This window comes from Xenopus laevis, chromosome 5L (assembly GCF_017654675.1).
Source record: "Xenopus laevis strain J_2021 chromosome 5L, Xenopus_laevis_v10.1, whole genome shotgun sequence".
In the NCBI taxonomy this organism is placed as follows: Eukaryota; Metazoa; Chordata; class Amphibia; order Anura; family Pipidae; genus Xenopus; species Xenopus laevis.
Genome location: NC_054379.1, coordinates 49,219,909 through 49,240,722, shown reverse-complemented (window position 1 = coordinate 49,240,722; position 20,814 = coordinate 49,219,909).

Genomic DNA, 20,814 nt, shown 5'->3' with positions numbered 1-20,814 from the left:
CCGCATAGCAGTTGGCGGGGGAGGATTTAGCACACAGTTTAAAACCAAGGCATAGGAGTTGTTCACATGAAGTAATGCTATTAAGAAGAGAGGTAAGATACCTATTTTACTATGATTAAAGGTAAACAAGTTAGGGACCACCGTATGGGGTTTACCTTGACGTGGTATGGTGGCTTATCAATTTTATGATCATAACTTTGTAACTAAAAAACCCTGTTTCAAAACTATATGCACTAGCATTTTTACTTGAATCATTGAGACAGGGAATTAGACTTTTTGAAATTGGCCTCAGGTGTGCACCCACAACCATTCTTTTTTGTACTAGGTCGTTGGGTCCCCTGAACACATTTGCTGCAAATAGTCCCAGGTCAAAATGTTTTGAAATCGTGCAAAATGTAGCAGGATGTTACAAAAAGCCAGCGAATCTTTTACTAGCTGCATATTGAACCATGTAGGATTTAAAAGCTTAACATATTTTTTACGTAATAATAATATTGGAGAGTATTAGAAGAGAAAAGGACGGCCATCTCAGGTAATAAATAGTGATGGGCGACTTTGTCCCAAAAAATTAGCAAAACGCATTGAAGTCAATGGGCATCAAAATTATTTTGAGATGCGTCAATTTCGACGTACGTGACAATTTTTATACGCACGGCTATTTTGTCCAAATGCATTAAAGTCAATGGCCGTCCGAATAATTTTGATGCGTGACAATTTGTATGCGCACGACTACTCTGACGCACGCCCAAATTTTTTTTTGACATGGCGGATTTTTCGCTGGTGAATTTTCCCCGCAGTTCCAAAATGTATTCGCCGACGGCAAATCGCAGAAATTCACCATGAATTTGCTCCTGCCGAATTTATTCGCCCATCACTGGTAATGAACTCAAAACAGTACAAACTATTATCATTAAGTTAAATTAACAAGAGCAAATGTGACGCAGCAACTTCTAGTGAGAAGTGATAAAAAGTGTTATACTAAATATAATTCTATATACAACTGGAGGATATAAAAGATTTTTGCAAAATGAGAGGAAAAAAAACACTAATATTTTCTTCCCCATTGATACCTTTGCCAGTCATTGCTTTTAAAATTTGGAGGGTTCTATTATCTGTTCCCATTCATAACTGTTTTATTTCATAGTATTGTGTTGTATTGTACTGTATTCTTTTTCATTTCATTTTGATGTAGCATTCTATTGTTGTTAAAAAAATATTTTGGGTATCTTGTGATCAGTAATTCTTTACATCATTGAAAATGATAAGTGCCAGTAAATACGCTAAATCCTTAATATTGTTTAGGTGACTGCATATAATTGTAAAGCAATTTTATCAGATGTATCTGGTATCACGTCATCTCCATTGGTTTTGTATCTTATTCTTATTCTAACTTGTGATGGTTACATTGTTTCTTGTCTTTGGTATAATACAGTCTATGTAATTATATTTTTATATGTCTTGACAGATGACCTGGAGATGTTTCTTCTACAAATGATTATTCTTGAGGAACTGTTATTTTTCATATATTTCATTACATTCTAAGACTGTTAGGTCCTGAACTGGAATGTTTGAATACAAAGGATTACATTTTAAAAAAAACACACTGTATAAATAACTGGTTCCAAGTGTTGCCTTTTATGTGCCTTCTGCCCTGCCTTTCTCCATAAAAGGCAAATATATTAGTATAAGTGAAGTAAATCTGCAAGTGTCTGGCTCTACTTCACTTATACTAAAAAAAAACAACAGGTTTCCCTTGATATTTTGTATTTGAAAAACAGATTTTTTTTTACAAATGTAAATGAATATTCAATATTATACTTTCTTGGTCCCTGTGTGTTTGGCTAATACATCAAATATTAACACCTTTGGCTTTGAAATATATGCTGTATCTGCACTATGAACTTCTAAGGAATATTTCACATACCTCATTAAGCCTTTGCTTTGTCGGCACTTGTTCATTTGGAATCAGTGTTTATTGTCCTCCTCAATAACCTTAGAAGCAGCCTTTACTTGTGAACAATATAACATGTTCATTGTATGATGTTCATTTCCATCCAAAGTGGGCAGTGTATATATATGAATTTATATACATAAGTTCTGTACTAAAGACACTTTAAAATATTTGCAAAGGATCTCTATATCAAAGATTCAGTTCAAAGAGCAAGAGTAAAGTTATATCTGCTTTAATGTAAGGACCTGGGAACTAAAATGTATTGGCCACTGTTCCTCTGGGTTGAGCCACAGATGGCAGTGTGGTTTAGGTCTGGTGGATTACATCAATTACCTTTTCCCTCTGCCTCTGTATTGTCCGGCTCACACCACCTGTATCCAGCTGCAGGCAACGGTGTCTATTTTAAGGGTTTCTCAAATACCCTGGGCTGGATCATTAGCCCTTCTGCTGCGTCCAAGCCTCCTGTTGCTGAAGTTCCTAGTTCCTGAGATCCTGTATCTCAAAGTCTTGTCTCTTGAAATCCTGTAAGTCCATTCCGGTCCTTGTCCTCCCTATTCTTACTGCCTGGTTTTTAACCTTGACCTTTTACTTTCTTGCATCCTTTGACACCTTACCTGGCCTTGTGCCCAAACTCGGACTCTTATCTGTATTTGGACTCATTTTTCTCTCTGTCCATTATTCACTGGGGTCCTTGTTTTTCAGTTTTTTATTAATAAATCATTTTGTTTTAAAATGTAATTTGTGTTAAACCGTAGTATGTATGGTAGGGGTTACACAGCACACAGGCTCCCATCAACTAGTTAAAGGAACAGTTTACTTCATCTTCACAGGCAATGCAAGGAGTACTTTTACTATCTGAATACAATTACATGGTGTGTAGATGATTGAGATGCATATGTCAGGGGCGTCAATTCCTTGATAATTGTTTTGTAACAAAACATTACAAAAGAGAGGCAGAGGTAATCATCAGGCCCCCCCCCTTCCATAAAAAAATATAAAAAGAATTTTCACATAGATGATGTTTTTTCTGTTGCCTATACTTTGCTCTAAATATCCACTTCCAATAAAATTCAGCATATGCACATTAATCTTCTCTTATTTTGTTTTCTTTTCTAGTTTGTTAGTTACAGACTATAAGAATTTCAATTGAGCATGCAATACACACAATTTTTTCAATCAACTGGTAGCTATTGGGGTGGGGCTGTCCACCTGGAGGCCCATGCATCAGCTGTAGCCCTTCTCAAGATATATCAATGACAGCAATCGTCTCTAAAGGCCTCACTGACATACTTGTGTGACAGCCCAACTATAGGAGAATTCAGTCCCCAAACACGTCATATCCATACACAATGTAAAGTAAAGTATACAGCATTCAGACTTCATTATTTACAGCAAGATACAACTTTAAATAGACTTGGCTTTCTAAACATCTGAGGGACTAAATGCAATCTTTGAGACAGCTTCAAATGTTTTTATGCCCTTCTCCGAATCAGTTAGGCTTTACATGTGTATAAGGTTGATGGACATAATTCTATCAATAATAGTCTGCAGATAAGCAATTTGCAAAGGCATCTACCTTGTTTTCTTCTGTCCTTTTGACCTCACATATTTTAAAAATATATTTATATTTAACAACACAATGCAAAAGAGAGATCTAAAAAATCCAATACACACTGACAGAAGAAATCAGCAGTATAAGTTCACTTGGATTTACAGGGCTCTACAGATAAATGTTTTGTATTGCTAGTGAGGCATCTTGCATTCCCTAACCTTTCATGACATATGACAAAGGATCTACACAATAAAGGAACACACATTTGAGTTCTTTTTAAAATTGGCATTCCACTCCATGTTTCTTTGTCTCTTGGCTGGATATTTTTTCTTACCTCCTTCTGCAGCTGCTACAGTGGTTTTCTGTTCAGTCCAGGAAAATAAATGGAAGTTATTAAAAAAAATAAGTTCAGGATGCCATCTTTACCTTTTTACCAAAGTACAGTGTCCGAAAAACCAGACAAAAGCTAACAGGATGGTGTCGTTTTAAGGAGTCATTAAACAGAAAACAGAAAAAAAGACAAAGGTGAACACCAAGAATGTATGTACTTAATTTGCTTGCAACTGACAAGGGTCCCATCCTAGTGGGGGACTTTGTCAGATATATGTGGGTAATGCTCAGATGGTAGGAGTCACTTTTATTATTTACCTGTTGTTTGTTCTGTATTTTGAGAAGAGCACCCTGTAACCAATAAACACCAATACAGCTATGGCACCAGTTATCGTGAATGTACAGGACCTGGGGTTTTCCGGATAAGGGATCTTTCTGTAATTTGGATCTTCATACCTTAAGTCTACTAGAAAATCATGTAAATAAACCCAATAGGCTAGTTTTGCTTCCAATAAGGATTAATTATATCTTAGTTGGGATCAGTACTGTTTTATTATTACAGAGAAAAAGGAAGCAAGAAACAAGATTAGCACCTGATTGCAGCAGACAATTGTGGATAAAAAACATGTTGAATTGTGCAGATTGTAGCACTTTCTGTTATTAACAGAAGAATTATAGAAATTCACAAAATACTGTGGAAATTGCAGTACTGGCTCGATGAGAATGGATACATTTTTAATACAGGTATGGGACCTGATATCCAGAATGCTCTTCTGAGGTATTCCAGATAATGGAACTTAACTTAAAAAAAAACATTTAAACATCAAATTAACCAAATCAAACAGTTTTGCCTCCAATAAGGAGTAATTCTATCTCAGTTGGGAACAAATAAAAGGTACTGTTTTATTATCAGAGAGAAAAAGGAAATTGTTTATTTTTAATGTAAATTATTTGAATTGAGTCAATGGGAAATGGCCTTCTCATAATTCTGAGCTTTCTGGATAAAGGGTTTTCCGGTTAACAGATCCCATACATGTATATATACGAGTGCACAAGTTTGCTGAAGCATTTTCATAGTTACGTGTTCCATACTTTGATGTAAGCCATGCTTTGATGTAACCTAATATTACAACTACATGTTTAAAAACCAAAAGAAAATTACTTCCTTGCACTTTATGTCTTCTGGTTGGAAACTACACTCTTCTCCGTTTTGCTTTTATATTATTAGTTTCCCTTCAGTACAGCCTTCTAGTTATTGAGTTAACCGGACTTTATTAATAAAGATAAAACAACTTATGGAAAATGGAGGGAAGCAGGTGTTGCTTTTGTGTAATATACTGCATTATTTTCTTGTACACTGACACACTAGTGCAAATGTATTACTAAGCCACCACCTGGGTAAGGCAGAAGATGATTCTATCCAAATGAGAAGAATCATAGTTCCACGGTAAAAAAAATAGCTCTTCTGCATAAAACTGTAGAAAAATGGGAAGGACACAGAATATGGTAACAAAAAACGAACTGTTGAAAATTCTTGGAAAAACAATGATGTTCGCAGATGATGGAATATTGTCATCTAAACAGCACAATAGCAACAATGTGCAAAGGGGTAAACCTTACTACAAAGGCTCCACTGAAGTCAGTCATCTTGACAATCTTATCAATCCAGTACCTAGGAACAGATGGTCTGAAGGAGTTTATTGCAGTGGAATGCAGATAAAACAAACTACCTACTGTGTTATAGAAACAGCTAATGCCTAGGTATGGACACCAAGCCCTCTTTAAAGAAAATGCACAGCTTTTTAATCAGAATAAGATACAGTATATATATATATATATATATATATATATATATATATATGATACCAGGGCCGGAACTAGGGGTAGGCAGAGTAGGCACATGCCTATGGTGCACAGCTGGGGGGGGGCACCAGGCACGTACCTTCTCCTACCCCCAGCTGGTCTCCTCTCTGCTATAGCTGGGGTCAAATCATGCATGAAGGTAGCTAAAGTGAGCAAGGTGGGTTTTGTGGATGGGAATTGGCAGTAGGCTCTGGAGTCACTTTGTTTTTATTTCTTGCAGCATCTCCTGGAGGAATTTGCGGGTCTGGTAGCACTAGTGGAGTATAACTTTGGAGCCAACAGCAGCCTCTTCTACCAGTTTGCCGTGGGTGTGTTAACCCTTGCTATGAACTCCTGGAGCCAAGCTGAAGCACCAGCATCCATCAGAGGTTTCCCAGGGTTCCATTCACACATGCAGGTGCTCGTCCACTCGCTCATGCAGTGCCTATTTTCGTTGCAACCGGCCAGGTTGCCTAGGGCCCGCCACTGTATTATACAGTATATACATACACACATAAGGATAAATGCTTAACTATACCAATCATTTTTTGTAGCATTGGGTGTAAACTGCTTACCCCACTTCTAGGGAACCATGTAAACCAAAGATAATCAAGCTGAAGAACCCCAACTGTTTCTTGTGCCAAAATCCAGGCAACATTTCGGGCAACTCAAGACTGCATACTTGTGTAGCAATACTTTCTTAAATATTCTTGAAGAAGAAGAGTAGATATGCTCCATATCCCAAAATCAGAACCAACTCCCAAAATGCTTAGTGAAAGCAAAATTTGTTCGCTCAAAGGCATAACTTTTCGCATTACGAATAGTTTTTCCATTAGCGACTTTTATTACATTCCCCCGTAAAAGTTTAAATTCATCATGTTTTTCTTTTTTTTTTCCTTCAAAAGCTGCATCTTGAGAGGCTGCTAAATCCAATTTATAATGCTTTGAAAAGGGATGCACAATACTCCATGAGGCCGCTCTACAGATCTCAGTAATATCAACTGCTCATCTTTCCGCCTAAGAAGTAGCAACTGCTCTTGTCGAATGAGCTCAAAGAGGAAAATGTGGCTCTTGTTCCAACACAGAGTAAGACTGTACAATAACACTCTTCACCAAGGAGGCAACTGTTGCTTTAGAGGCTTTTTCTTCTTTTCTCTGACCGGCAAAAAGTACAAACAGCCTGAGGACCTGAATTGGTTTGATCTTTCAATATATATTGACAGACATCTATGAAGATCCAAAAACTGCAACTTCTCTTTCACTGAATTAGTGGGCTGTTGGCAGAATGCAGGCAAAATTATATGAGAGTTGACATTTGCAAATGATGGAACTTTAGGTGTGAAATACGGCAATGTCCTCAACACCACTTTTCCTGGAAAAAATAAAGTATAAGGAGGTACGGCCATCAGGGCCTGGAGCTCCCCAATTCTCCTTGCAGAAGTAATTGCCACCAGAAAGCTGATTTCCATGAAAGATGTTTTAGACTAATCTCCTGCAAAGGCTCAAAAGGAGCATCACACAATGCTGTCAAGACAGTATTTAAATCTCAAGGAGGGAAAGGAAGACTGAAAGTGCTGATATGTGGATTTTTAAGGTGTTCGACTTTAGACCTTTAGAAAACCCATCGTAAATGCCTCCTCTATGCTGATGCCACTCAGATCTATCTCTCCTCTCCTGATCTCAACCCAGAACTCTTAACTCAGGTCTCCTCCTTCCTGTCCGCTATCTCTACTTGGATGTCACAACCTTGTTCAACCTTTCGGAAACGGAACGGAAATGGTTCTCTTCCCTCCAACTAACACCATTAACATCCCAGAAGTATCCATCATAGCTAACAATTCCACTATCACCCCATCTCCCCAGGCCCGGTGCCTTGGGGTTATCCTAGATTTAGACCTGTCCTTCACTCCTCATATCCAGTCACTTATTAAATCATGTCACTTCCACCTAAGGAACATATCCAAAACACGATCATATATCATCCAAGATGCTGCCAAAATTCTTATTCACTCTCTCGTCATATCACGTATAGACTACTGTAACTCTCTTTTAATTGGCCTTCCCCTCCAGAGACTGTCATCTCAGCAACCGCTCCTCTTCTGCCATGCCACTCCCTACACTGGCTTCCACTACCTTTCAGAATAAAATTTTAATTAATGACCCTGACGTTCAAAGCACCCCACCCTACATCTCTGATCTCACCCACCTACTTGCTACGCTCCTCTACTGACCTGCTACTCAACTCTTCTCTCATTACCTCCTCACACGCTCACATTCAAGACTTTGTAAGGGCTGCATCCCTCCTCTGTAATTTTCTCCCATGGTCTGCCCGACTTTCTCCCAACCTTTCTGCTTTCAAAAGATCTCTTAAAATGCACTTCTTTCGAGAAGCCTACCCTCACTCTGCTTAACTACCAAATGCAATTCCACATACAGTACCACATCTCTCACCCACTCAATTCTGATCTTGCCCACTCCCACACCTTGTGTCTTATTCCCTTCCTTTTAGATTGTAAGCTCCTTTGCACAGGGCCTTTCTCACCTTTTGAACCTGTATTGGTTGAGATGTATGTAACTCCATATGTTCTATGTATGGAATTTATGTGATTTAGTTGTACATCAAATTTACTTTACAGCGGTGCGAAATATGCTGGCACTATATAAATAAATGTTAATAATAATAATAATAATAATAATAAAATTTCAGACAAGGGACACACCTCTGGAGATATATGTTTCCCTCTGCACCAGGAACAAAATATCTTCAAAACAATGGCATACACCTTAGACGCTGACTGTTTTCTGGCAAGTAACAGAGTGTCCACCACATCTTGTGGAAGACCCTGACGAATTAATAATTGCCTCTCAGCCTCCAGGCCATTTGACTCCCTCTGGAGGGATTCGGGTGCCTCAGGCAATTCTGAATGAAAAGATCCTCCCTGATCAGAAGAATTCAGTTTTTCCCCATCGGACATCACCATCAGGTCCGAGAATCACATTCTCCTGGGCCAAAGGGGAGCAATTAAGATCACTGACTCTCAAACCTGCCTGATTTTTTGGAGCACCCTCTGAATCATCTGCAAAGGTGGAAAAATATACGCCATCCTGAAAGACCATGGAATTGACATTGCGTCCGGAACCAGACGGGAGTGCTTCAGAACTCTCAATGCAGATTGCATGGCCAAAATCTTGTTTTTGGGGACGGTAAACTTTCATCTCCCTTGTGTCTATCTTGAGCCCCAGAAACCTGATGGACATTACTGGATCCAAACTATAATTTTCCTCATTTATGATCCACTAAGGGTTCTGCAATGTTGCCATCACCAAACCCCTTTGCTGTAGCAACTAGGTAGTAGAGGAAGCCTTCACAAGCCAGTGGTCCAGATATGGCACCACATTTATCCCCACGCTATCCGCAAATACTTGCTGCTGTGCTGATGAATTGGAATGTGCAAGTAGGAGTCTTTCAAGACTATTGTCATTATAATATCTCCCTCTCGAAGAACACCTAAAGCTGATTTGATTGTTTCCATCCTGAATTTCTTTTTTTTATAAACTATATAGTATATGCCTTTCATTATTTCCTCTGGGGGAACAGGTTCTAACACCTTTGTGTTTATGAAGTCTGCTATAGATTTTTCCAGAGCCTTTTGTTTTCCCTGATCTGTTCTGAAACTGTTGACACAGAACGTTTGCTTGGAAGAAGAGTGGAAATTGAAGAAGTACCCTTTTATTATACTAAGGACCCAGGAATCCGAAGTTGTCAATTCTGGAGGAAGAAGGACAGCCTGCCTCCCACTTCCTCCTGTCCTCTGGTGTCAGAATGACCCGCACTTTCCTTGGTTGGGCTCCTTCTTTTGTCTGGGCTCTTTCTCCGCCCATCTTGATCTGAAATGTCTCTGTCTGGGTCTGAACCCTGCAGACCTGTCAAAATCTCTATCTGATCTCCTAGCTGAGTTTGAGCGCGGTGACACTCTTCTGGTAAGGAACGAAAGGGCATCTTCCCTGAAAATTTTTGTCTGTCCTGTGGCAGAGTTTTCCCCTTTCCTGAAACCAGACTCTCTAGCAGTTTATCTAGTGGGCTACCAAACAATTTCCCAAGCTCAAATGGTATTGATATTAGGCTATTCTTTGAGGCCATATCTGCTGACCAAGCCTTAAGCCAGAGAGTTCTTCTCCCCGCAGTTGACAACTCCATTGTCTTCACCCCAAATTTCAGATTCTCTACAGACACGTCACATAAATAATCCGATGCCAACTTGATCATGCCCATCATGTCTAGTAGGGTGTCTCTAGAGCAGTGGTCCCCAACCAGTAGCTAGTGAGCAACATGTTGCTCTCCAGCCCCTTGGATGTTGCTCCCAGTGGCCTCAAAGCAGGTACTAATTTTTGAGTTCCTAGCTTGGAGGCAAGTTTTGGTTGTATAAAAACCAGATGTACTGCCAAACAGAACCTCAATGTAGGGTGACAATCCACATAGGGGCTACTAAATGGCCAATCAGAGCCCTTATTTGGTACCCCAAGAACATTTTTCATGCTAGTGTTGCTCCCCAACTCCTTTTACTTCTTAATGTTGCTCACAGGTTCAAAAGGTTGGGGATCCCTGCTCTAGAGGCTCAATCTCCTCCTCTAAAGAATCCAAGTGCCGGCTTGTAGGCACCTGAGCCTGCCATATATGTTCTTCTCACTTCCTAGCTAGATAGGACAGAAAAAGACTGCTGGGGTAGTAAGGGTGAGGGCCTAATATGGTCTTGGTTTATTGGTATTTGTTCTTCTATCCTACCAGGATTGGATCAGACCATAACCCATTATGTGTTGCCTGTAGGCTGTCAAGAGAAAGCAGTGTCCCCTAGACTTGATTTTATCCAAATAATCCCAAAAAAGGGGTGAAATAATAGCTGTCTCAAAGAAGTTCCATCCTGAAGTGCTGGCTCTTTCTCAAAGCTCAGAATAAGGCACAATGCACTGAGATGGCTGGCTCCACACCAACATTACAGCTAAAAAAATACATTTGTTGGTTCAAGAATAACATTTAAAACAGTGGATTGAATTGCATCTCAAATGGAATTTCATCCATGTGTTTTCACATGATAAACTTTTTTCTCAAAGAACTGAATCTGGTCCATTGTCGTGTAAAAAAATAGCTTTTTTTAGCATAAAGTTTTTGAGTAAAATCCAGCTACTGCTATAAAAATGCTACATAGACCAGTAAATGCACCCCATTTAATTTTTCTAGTATTGTTGCCTATAACTTCACAAATATTACCTACGCACATTTTATTTTTCAGCATATACGACTATGGGCCACATTCAATTCAATGACAAAAAGGTTTATCACGTTAAAAGTCTTGAATGAGATTCAATTTGAGATGCATCATTATAAACCACGAGATTGAATTTGGCCCTGTGTATTTAACATTTTCTGCTGTTCTACTATGTTATATAATATAGATTGCAACTAGGGTTTCTATGGCACAAACTTAAGTTTAGTTTCCTGTCCTCCTGGCAACAACTTTTTCCTACTGAAATGAATGGTATGTGATGTGTGAGCCAGATTAGAAAATAAACTGCTTTCCCTCTGTACCACTGTCTAAAATTTTAGAAAAAATTATTTCAAATGACATTGCAAATATTTCTCACCTGCAGAGTTCACACTATGAACAAGACATCTACCCTTGTCCTTGAGATTTCAAACCTTCATTTCCTGGATACTACCAACCCTTTAACCTTTATATGTATGAACGAGATCTTTGTTATACTTCTTTGGTAATAAACTGTTTTGACCTTGGATACTCAAAGACATGGAACGTCCTTGTGGAATAAGCAGATCAACAGTAGAATTAAAAGCTACTGTAGATTTATAGAATTTTTGTTATGGTTCTGGATTCTCCTCCATTGCAACTCGTATGATAACAGGTATTCATTTAGTTTGCCAAAGATTTTTACTTCCTTCTTAAAAAAAAAAAAATACCAGCAAACATTTTGTAAAGCATCTCTATGATTTGTTATGTTTTTTAAAAAAGATTCAATTTATACATAATTGCCGTCAATCAGTAGGTCAACCCGCTGCCCCCACCACTACCTTTCATTTAAAACGTGAAATCCTTACATTGTATTTTAATCCCACAACATTTTGGTGGAAAGCTAGAATTTAAGATAAATATACTACAGATTTCTGCAATTGCTGTGGCAGATCTACTCACCTTCAATTTGGGGGTGAGGGGAGGAAAAAAGCTTTAATCAGATCTGCTTTAATCAGATGCATGTCTTCCAAAAAAAACCATCTCATTCGATGTTATTATGTATTACGTATTTGATGTCATGTCCAAGACCTGAAACCTTTTATTTTGAATCCTGATCCAAGCGAATTCAATCTAACAAGACAGGTGACTGTCTCCTCCTGGCCCAGGGCTATCACATTTCATATTGATCACCAGATGAAAGAAATAGCTGTTTTAGCAAATTTCTGTATAACTCAAGATCCTCCACCAGCATCATTTAAATAACATTCACTATTTCTGGAATTTCTTTTTTCATACTGCACATAACATACATACATTTCAATTTGTAAACTGAGTTAAAATGGTTTTAAAGCAAATCACGTTTATTAACAATTATTCATTTATAGTCTGGCCAATATTGCATACATCAAATCAACCCCAAGACAGACACAGAACCATGAAAAGACAACACATTACAGTTATTGCTGATTGCTAAATAGATGCATTGGCCAACTTTCTTTGTGCTAGCTTAGATACAGGATTTGAATTAAAATGTTCCTGGAGAGCCAGTACCATTTTCTATGCATTTCTCATGCATAAAACTATATTACCAACAAAAAGAAATGCTTTTTTTAAAAAATTCTGGGACTCCTGATGCTATATAATATATACTATATACTATATACTACTGATCACTGGTTTCTTTGGCCAATTAAATGGATTTGGGAGTCAAAAGTAGACTTGATGAGAAGGTGCCCAGTTACACAGTCTTCCTGTCAGGATCAGAGAAATATATCTCCAGTCGTGACATAAAAGGGATTGTGTCTTTCTATTGCTTGCATGGGATCTATTATCTATAAATATGAGCTGGGATTTTCTGGATAAAGGGTTGTTCTATATTATTACTAAAAGACATTTGACCCTAAAACATAACATGGTACAGTATATTTATCAGGAAAGATAATTTAGGGGGTTATTTATTACACTCTGAATGCCAAAAACCTGAAAAATTTGTGTTTTTTTTAACTATAAAATCCAAATTTTTAGTGGGAAAAAAACCGCATACCCCGAGGATGGAAAAAGTCTGAATCCGAAAATCCTGCAGAGGTTGCATATAAGTCAATGGGAGAAGTCCCGAAGATGATCTACCCTGGATTTTGTGCAATAATCTGACGATTCCGTGTTTTTTGGGCAAAAATCAGAACAAATCTGAGGTTTTTGGGTGGAAAATCTTAAAAATTTGTATGATTTGTTTTTATCACAATTTTTTTTCGTGTTTTTTCCCGCACAGGAATTTTCAGGAAAAAGTATTGATAAATAAGGGGAAAAAACCTGTGCGGAGTTGGTTGGTAATAGTTTTCAGAAAATAATGAGATAAATTCGGACTTTGATAAATGGACATGATTTCAGGGATATGATTTCTACTAGGGTTTTCAGCAATTAGCACAAGATGTTGGTGCCATTTTAAGCCAAAAGTTCATAACAGTTAACCACACTAGTAGGATTTACCCAGAGTGTTCCACAGATAATCCACGTGTAGCCAAGCCACAGATTGGCTGGTAAACTTCAGTCCTTGATGGTGACATTCTCAATGTTGCACAGATCCCGTGGACTTGATTATTCAATAAGGAGTTCAAAGGGCATATGAGAATACTGGGAAAAACTCAAATCTTTTGGTCTCCCTCCATTATTGAAAGATTCCTTAGTGAGCAGAGCCGCTGTCCCAGTTTCATCCCAGTACTATCTCTATTAACAACATCCTCCTGGACCATACTCCCTAACTTATCCTGTTTATTTCCACATTCCATCCCTCAGAAAAAGGATACTATTTTATCTCTTTGTAATGCCCTTTTTTGAGCTCTCTGGGTGAAGCAATAAACAGGAAAACTCACAGGTGATGGAACTCCCATATTAAAATGTGTTATTCAGCAAACAGACAGGCACCAGGGCTGTAGCAAGATTACTAGCCAGTAGGGATGTAGCGAACGGCGGAAAAAATGTTCGCGAACATATTCGCGAACTTGCGACAAAACATGCGAATAGTTCGCGAACGTCGCGAACCCCATAGACTTCAATGGGAAGGCGAATTTTAAAAGCTAGAAAAGACATTTCTGGCCAGAAAAATGATTTTAAAGTTGTTTAAAGGGTGCAACGACCTGGACAGTGGCATGCCAGAGGGGGATCAAGGGCAAAAATGTATCTGAAAAATCCATTGTTGACACAGCGCTGCGTTTTGTGCTGTAAAGGGCAGAAATCACACTACGTCACTCAGGTGATGTTTCTGGACACGGAATGTGAAAAAGCTCACACAGCTAGGTGGCACTTGGTTAAAGACTGGGCAAATAATGCCTGCAAGGTCAACGTATACACTACAGCCGTTGGATACGGAATATATTATTGCTGCTTGAAAAACGTCACTCGGGTGGTGTTTCTGGAGACGGTATTATTATTGATATTTAGACAGCTAGGTGGCAGTTGTTTGAAGAACAGATGCAGATGAGAGATCAGCAGCAGGACAGCTGCCCACAGCAGCTACATACAGAGCACTGCAGTAGAAGGTAGATTACTAGCCAGCAAAGCTACCTAACCTAAAATGTCCCTCAAATCCCTGCAGAGTTCTGTCCCTACAATACAGAGCAGTATCAAGTAGATTACTAGCCAGCAAAGTTACTAGCAACTGTCCCTCAAATCACTAACAGCTCTCTCCCTACACTAGCTCTTCCAAGCACACACAGGCAGAATGAAAAAACGCTGCAGGGCTTCAGTTTATATATGGAAGGGGAGTGGTCCAGGGGGTGTGGGGGTGGTCCAGGAGGGAGAGCTTCCTGATTGGCTGCCATGTATCTGCTGGTCTGGGGTGAGAGGGCAAAAATAAGCGCCAGCTAAGGCGAACCCAAATTGGCGAACGTCGCGCGACGTTCGCGAACATTCGCCGAACGCGAATAGTCGATGTTCGCGCGAATTAGTTCGCGGGCGAACAGTCCGCGACATCCCTACTAGCCAGTACAGAATCAATTAACCCTTTATATCCTTTTAAAACATGGCACTGAATCAGGTATCCTGTGAATACTGTAAATTGTAAAGGTATGCCGTGAATACAAAATAACAAACAAGCCCATGACCGTTAGGACCATTAAAGCTTGGTTTAAGGTGACCAACACAGGAAATAAGATTTTTTTGTACAGTGTGACTCTGGGGAGTTATAGGATTAAACATTACGGCCATTAGTGTGGGGTGAGGGATGAAATGACATCTTGTGGTGAGTGGTAATTGTAGGATCATGTCAGATCACATCATTACACAAAAATTATACTGAATGTCGGACTGGTTTAAGTTTGATTTGTGTATGGCTCTCATAATAACATCTGGTGACTCAGGGCAAGCAAAGGACAGACAAAACACAACCTTTTAAAAATTAATCTTATGGTACAGAGATGTTGTGGTACTACCTACAGTCAGCATGTAGCACTATATCTGTTCTTTACAGTCTTTGGTGGCCACCATGTGAACCTTTTGGGTTCCCCTGTTGCATTCCACCTTCTCCACTTCCAAGGTTTATTATATGTGTAGTGTCATAAAAACTCTAGACCAGTGATATAAGCAGTGCCTTTTGGGTCCTGGTGCAAAATTTACACACATTCTCTTGCACCAAAGTGCACCATTCAACCTGGCACACCTTCTGTGGCCAATGCATTGAAATCAGCCCAGTGGTTGTACCCATGTTCTACGACTCTGGCTTGAACAGAAACATTTAATGCAATAAAGGGCCGAAATAACCTGCACACTGCAACCAAGTGGTGGTTCACTGTACATTAGAAATACCCTATAACACCAGAATTAGAATGACCATGATACTGCCATGGTAAAGTGCTACTGAACACATTAATGGCTGCTTGTTGTGTGTAGCTGGCCCGCATCCTAATGCAACAAGACAAATTATCATAGCTCGTTTTCTATCTAGGCTTCAAATGTCCTTCAATCTCCATGATCCTTAGGGACCAAGTCTAGATTAGAAGCATATAGTGGCAGGGCTAGTCCTCACTGTCCATGAAAATTCGGTGCAAAACACTATCAATATGATTGGTAGAGCTATTTAAAAAATGAAAGTAATAAACTCTATGAACAATGGAACTCAAATATTTTGCCACTAAACATTTTACATTCCATTGCTTTTGCACTCCTATTAAAAAAACCTCCAATAACTTTCCTCTTTATTCATTTTATATAGTATTGGTATTTAGTATCCATTTCAGAACTGCAGACTTCATACTAGAATTAGAGTATAGAACACTATGATAACTTTTAACAGGCCAGCAAAAAAGATAAAGTAAGATTAAATTGTATAATGGAAGTAAAATTTTATTTTATACTTAATGGCTAGGTGCAGCATTACTGGGGATTTTGTTTGCTGAGGATTGCTTTTTCATGTTTTCCAATATTTGTTTTACAAAATATTTAGTTAAATTTTTTTCCTTTTGATTTCCCAGTAAAAGCTTAGTAACGCCAGATGCTGAACTTCTAAACTGCTATAGTTTATTATACTATATTTGTCGCAACAAATGCATCAAACTGTTATAATTGGTTTGTAAAAGACTTCAGTAAAGCTCAGGTGAGGGGGTTCAGTAAGACGGAGAAATGTCCAACTGCGGCCGCCACATGAATTCTGCCTGTTGTGCCTGCTTACCATGTGTAAACTTTAACTGGCCCCTGCATTGTTTAAACCTCAAATTCAGACTGTAATCCCCTGTATTGTTCACACATGTGATCCCCCCTGCATTGTTCACACCTGTAACACTTTTATCGTTCACACCCTAAAACCCTGTACTGTTAACACCTGAGACCCAGACTGAAACTGCCCACATTATTCACACTCATACAAACTGCTGAAGGAGCACCAGCACTGTGTCACTGCATGTAGTACATTTTAGAGTGGTCCTGATAGATTTCCCTGTCTCCTGCTCTGTTCTGCCTGCCCTATGCTCCCTGTGTGTACCATACTCTGCCTTCCCTATGCTCACTGTGTGTGACATACTCTGACTTCCCTATGAACCCTGTGTGTGCCATACTCTGCCTGCCTTATGCTCTCTGTGTGTGCCATACTCTGTCTGCCCTATGCTACATGTGTGTGCCATAGTCTGCCTGATTGATTCTACCTGTGTGTGCCATACTTTTTTTTTTTTAAAGGTTAATTTTTATTGAATTTTAACAACAGAAAAAATTAGAAAGAAGGAAAGCTAGTTAGAAGGAAAGAGAGAGGGGGAAAGTAGAGAAAAGAGGTATGGCTGAAAAAGGGACTATCATTGGCTGGTCGAGGTGGCTGGCGACTCGAGCCAAGGGTTCCAAATATTCTCAAATTTCTTCGGGCATCCGCGTGCTAAGTAAGTGAGTTTATACAGTTCCATTTGCGAATTAATTAGTCCAATCCATCAGAGTTGGTGGCGATGGGCCCATCCAGTGCAGGGCAACAACTTTCTTTGCGTAAAAGAAAAGTAACCTCATCAGGCATCTAGTATTTGTGTGCCATACTTTGCCTGCAATATGCTCCCTGTATGTGCCTTGCTCTGCCTGCCCTATACTCCCTGTGTGTGTCATACTTTGCCTGCCCTATGCTCCATGTGTGCCATACTTTGCCTGTCCTACTCTGCCTGTGTGTGCCATACACTGTCTGCCCCATGCTACATGTGCGTGCCATAGTCTGCCGGACCCATTCTCCCTGGGTGTTCCATACTCTGTCTGCCCTATGCTAGTTTGGTGTGCTATTCTCTGCCTGCCCAATGCTCCCTGTGTGTGCCATACGCTGCCTGTCCTATGCTCCCTGGGTGAGCCATACTGTGCATATGTTATGATACATATACAAAAAAATATTTTCTTGTGTCAGTATCTCTTTAATATAAATTTTTTTTTCACATACTGTATGAGTGATGAGTGATGAGTGATATCCCTGCAGTGAGCACCAACCATTTGATTTTTTGGTGTGCCCCCACCATGTAGGCCAGAAAAATGCTGGCCCTCTGTACCACAGAAGTTGGACAGCACTGTCCTATCTAATGTATCAAATTGTAACAGCTTAAAGGGGAAGGCACATGGAGAAGATTGTTATCCATGTGTAGTGCAGATCTCTCATGGGTGGCAATTGTCCATTACCCTTAACAAAACACCTGAAATACCATTGCGCCCAGGCCTTAAAAAATAATCTAAACAAATCAACCAAGTAATTGCGCAAAGTTCCTACCAAAGATACTTTGTGTGACTTTCCTTGATCACCTCATTTGTGAGTTTTTCCTGCAGTGATTGTCATTGTTCCAGATTCAAAGGTATGTCAGGTGTTTTTTTTTTGTCCATGGGTAGCACAGAATTTATGCAGGGGACTTGCATGCGATCACCAGAAAGATCTGTCTAACTGAGTTGCTACTGAGAAATATTTGAAGGGAAAAATTACATGAAAGCTTTTTTTTTTTTACTATGCACTGTTACAAATAGTGTAGCACTACCAGTAGGTCCAGACTAGTGTAACTAGTGTTCACCGGGCTCCCCAGCAAAAAAACATCAAAGGGACCAGGTGCACAGAGATCCCTACCCAGTTCCTTGCCCACCTGTTCCCTGCCTCCTATCCACACACACTCAACCTCCTGCCAGCCCTCTCGCTGACCCCTGCTGGATTCTTCCACTTGCTGTGTACTCCCCACTCGAAGGTAGGGAAGCGGCTGGGGAGAGGAACGTTTTTTACTGCTATAGAGCTAGCAGGCCATGCGGTCTGTGTCCCCCTGTTCCACAGCCCCCTAAACACTTAAATGTCATTAAATTACCCTTTTGCCCAAGTTCCATTATTGAAATTTTAAATACAATGGGTGAACAATAGTAGTTATTTATTATATACATACAATACTACAGGGACTGTTTTTCTTTACCAAGCAGTATCAAAAGTCACTTTATGGTAAAAAAGATAAGATTTATAAAGCTCTTCTCTAGAAATAATTCTAGAACAGAAAAGAATTCTACTTAATTTTGGGGGATTATAAATTTGGTGGGATGTTAGAGCTAAATGCTACTGCTGAGCTCTAATTTCCCATTAAAGAGAATTGAGCAGTGAAGCACTTTCTGTCAGACACATTCAGCTGATTTCATTGATGTGTTGACTGATGAAACATGTTCCGTACTGGCAGATGTTGTAGTGAAATGTTTAATAAGTGTGCTTAAAACAGAACAGCTAAGAATCCTTTAGAATTTCCCACTTTTAATTTTAATAGATCTAAGATTTAAATAATATCATGTCTGGAATACTCATCTTTAATTCTTCCATTGCTGGTTTGCTCCTTTTTTTTCAATCCAATGAAGAAAGACTGTGATCAAAAATTATTAATTGGTCTGTCTCACTGAGGCAAACCTCCAGATGGAGCTCTCACGTAATATATATATATATATATATATATATATATATATATATATATATATATATATATAGACAAATACAAGATTCCTCTGCACTCAACCCATTATCAATATATTTAAGACAGAGACATTTTGTGCATACTGCTACTAAAAATGCCTTACCCTTATATATATATATATATATATATATATATATATATATATATGTGTGTGTGTGTATTGTAAATGTATGTAAGTTTGTCTATACAACTTTTCCTTTTTGACTGAGATATATACATAATAGAAGGGGAAAAGGTGAACATTGTTCCAGAGAAGGGATGTTCTGTAGCTCTGTCGACCTCCAGTCATTAGGTAAGGGATGACATTTCCTGGAATTAAGCCATTGCAGGAACTCTGGTTTTAGTTAAAGCTGTCAACAAAGAAACAAATTTCCAGGCAGTTTTAATTTAATTCGTTTAATTTTGGTACAATTCAATTACAGTGGGAGATCAGGGATTGCAGAGTATTTGATGAAGGACCGTGAAATAACATGGTATGACCTAAACAGACAAAATTATGTAAAAGGGAAAAAATATGAGTAAAAATTTTATTGTTTTGGGCAAAGAAGTCAATTTTAAAGGGTCCTGGATAAAATAATCAATACAACAATTAGTGAAAACAGTGGAAAAATAAGGTCAAGGCAAAGCATGGGAGTTTCTGTAGCTAGTAATTTCCTGTGCAATAAATTGGTTTACATTTATAGTCAAAATGAAAAATAGCTTTGCCATTAACTATATCCCTTACAGCAGGAACTTAATAGAGAGTCTTTCTCTACTAAAATAAGCATCTCAGATGTGTTTTGTATAGTAGTAAACTATCATCCAGTACTCCCAAAAAAAATGTTGCCTCATTTAAATACAATAAAATGTCATTCACATTGTTGCCTATTAAAAAAAATAATTCTAAGCTATTTTCCAATATTAAAAATGTCTAGTGGTTACATCTGCAACTTAAAGCAGCATCTGCCACTTCCTTTCTGCACCCTCTGTTCTGACTGTTACAACAGTATAGCAGAAGTCAGCCCTTCCCCCAGCCAAGACATTTCTGTTAATGAGCTGGCTTCTGCTACTTTGAGTCCACCAATTGACTCCAAATAGGTTCTAGGAGGTCCCCCATAGGCTAAAACAGCAATTCAACAGGTTTTAGATGGCAAATGGTCGAAGTCAAATTTTTAAAGAGATAGCACATGATAAATTTCAAAATTTTCAAATTCTAATCGAATTTGGACTATTCCCTAGTCGAAGTACACAAAAATCAACTCAAAATTCGAATTTTTTTAATTCAGATTTTCACTTCGACCTTTGATAAATCTGCCCCTTAAGTGTACTTGTGGTGAGCTATTACTTAATATACTTAAACTTAATAATACACTTGGAATGGATAGATATGTCCTAACTTAAAGGTGTGGTTCACCTTTAAGTTAACTTTTAGTATGTTATAGAATGGTCAGTTGTAATAGAACTTTTCAACTGGTCTTCACTATTTATTTT